Below are 3010 nucleotides of genomic sequence, written 5' to 3' on the forward strand. Positions count from 1 at the left end.
TAGATCGGACAAAAGGATCTTACAAAGACTAGCCAGGGATTCAACTAAAAAGATGTCCTTTTCATCCTAGGATAGTAGGATATACAGAAGATAAGCCTTTTCATCCAATATATTTAACAAATAATCAATTCGCTTATTATTTAACATAAACTCAATTTTCGTGATCTCCTCTTTACCGAGGGTTTAAGCAAAAGATATCCTTTTCACCCAATAAATTTTATCATATTCAATATTTGCATAGAAACGAAAACATTCTCAGTATCGGATTCCTTCGTCTAATATTACATTAGAAATGCGTAACAATTCACATATAGGATTCAATGTTCCAGATGCTAACCTTGTTCACGTGGCATCAATTTATGATGTTCTTGATTTGATGAAACTAAAGCACAAAAATTGTGTTGTTGGGTCAACTGCTCTAAATGACAGTAGTAATTGCTCTCACAGGTTTGTTATTTTAAGCAATTAGTAGTTATTTATAAATTAGTTTAATTAATCATATAGTTCAATACATATCGATTGACGGCAAACGGGCAACAAGCTGTGCCGCTAGCCCTTTTTGGATAGCAAAACCAATTCTTTTGAAAACTATATTTGTGGATCTAAGAGATATGACATTAGAATGCATGACCCGTTGCACTCTATTGAGGAGCTCCACCGCCTTTGGTGCGAGAACACCAAATGTATCGAATGCAAAAGGAACAAACACATGTTGATTTGCTATACATGCATTCTCGTGTTTTACCACTTTGCACGTAGCGGCTTTCAAAGCGGCATGCCCGGCTGTAAAACCTTTCCTCCCCAAACCAACGAGAGGAGAGACCCCAGTAAGATCCACGCACGCATGCTTCCCGTTTGAGAATCAGTTGAAGAAGAAGCTGTAAAAGCAGCGTCGTCTGAAGAGCAGCGTTGAAGGAGGATGAAGCGTACGTACGTTGTGCATCGTTTCACTGATCATGTGGGTCCTTTTTTAAAACGAAAACTAGGATTTCTCAATAGGGGTATAATTGTCACTATATAACTTTTTCGTGGAAATTTTAGCGTTCTTTGGTAAATTGGGTTGTCTTTTTAGTCGAACATTGTTGTAAATACTAAAAAAAAACATGGTCATTTGCATATACTCCTAAATCCTAATACATAGTATTTGGTTATTTTGTGATTATCTGCATTTACAAATTATTTAAGATAATTACAAATCAATAAAGGATAACATTTTACCGACTGACGGTCCTAGATATACATTAAATTCGTACCCACTCTTCATGTATTCAAGCTTTATCGACAGGCTCCGTCCAGATCATGTGCAAGGTTAGCAACCAAACAGGTCTTCAAACATCTGACGATTTGTAAGAGCTTTATCTTGTTAATCTTCATAGTATTCATAATATTTATAATGTCTCCATTACTACAATAACTAATGAAATTAAAAATAAAATTTTGTAGTTATTTCAATTTGTTATTCACTTATTTGTAGGATCTAAGATTAAAATAATTTACAAGAAATCAATAAAAAAACGATTAGATTATTAGTGATTTACAATTCAGATAGTTTGCTGGATTTACAATTCAAATAATTTGCTTTATTTACAAACCTAAAAAGTATTCAACCGAATTGAATTGGATTACACTTCATTTAACGTCAACCAAAGGAGATTTCAATTTCTTAGCTGAAAATTGTTTGATCAAAAGCCTCCATATATATGTATATTATTTAGTAACTAATAATATATATTTATTAATAAATAGAAGATAAATGTTTAACTAAACACAAGGTGCAATTATCAAGTGGGACTAAAAGCCAAAGGTGTAAATTTTAAGACAACTTTCTAATATTCTATTTCCAGATCTCAAGCAAGCATCTCCCATTTTTTTTTTCTATAGTAATATATATTAAAACAAAATGTTTGTATTTTTTTAATAATAGTATAATGTTTTCAAACATAAATTACATATTTACTTGTTTATTCATTTTATAAAAATCAGTAAGAGCTTTAAATGTTCATAGTTTGGTTTCTTTGACTTTGGTGGATTTGACAAATCGATACACCATGTCGGATATCCATGGGTCTTTGCATATATCCACACACTTAGTTAAATTCTCACATTTACAAGATCAACAAATCCTAGTTTCATTCTAACCCTGATGTCCAAGCTTCTCATCGACAAATCACACATTTTTTTTTTAAGTTTCAAAATTTTACAAAAATATGAATATTACATGGACTCGGCCCATGTTGATTTGATTCTAATATTTTTTGGAAACCGCAAACGAATTAAGCAGAAGCCTACTCGAAATCTTTCAGTGAGCACCCCGAATTCGAGTTCTTTTACAAGACAAACTCAACCCCCATAGGAATTTTCAGAGAAAAACTCCACACATGTAGCACCACAAAAGGTAGTTTAAAGGAATTGAACTCTTAACCTCACACCCCATATGGATATAAAACACAATGCATCAACCCAGCTAAAATATATGAAGACATTAATTTAAACCTTGCTTTTTATTATATTATTATATTTTAAATGACGGGGAAAATATATTAAACTACGAAAAAACTATGGGGCGGCTGGGTGAATTACGGAGACAAAAAAAATATAGGACAAACAACAAATAAAAGTAAACAACATAAGATATATGGACACCCATGAAGGGAACCCACACCAGCTAAAACTAACCATAAATGAAGTAGGCTACCAAGTACCAACACATCCCTTGCAATAGTTCCTAGTAGGAGTAGTGTAACGCCCCAAGTTTCCACACCAGATACACTTCAGGATTAACTAGTTTATAAAAATAACTTTTAAACATTTTTGTGTACACTGGTACTCTGGAGCACGAGAAGTTATTACCAGGAATCGTCGTACTGGCCACAAGTACAGGATCTGAGTCAGGCGTTACTATCTCTAACCTGATAAACAAACACTGTAAGTCACACGGCTTAGTGAATAACAATTACAATAACATAAATGACATACCACACAATAACATACAATTCAACAAAAATAGTGT

Source organism: Lactuca sativa, chromosome 4 (genome assembly GCF_002870075.4).
Source record: "Lactuca sativa cultivar Salinas chromosome 4, Lsat_Salinas_v11, whole genome shotgun sequence".
NCBI classification, from domain to species: domain Eukaryota; kingdom Viridiplantae; phylum Streptophyta; class Magnoliopsida; order Asterales; family Asteraceae; genus Lactuca; species Lactuca sativa.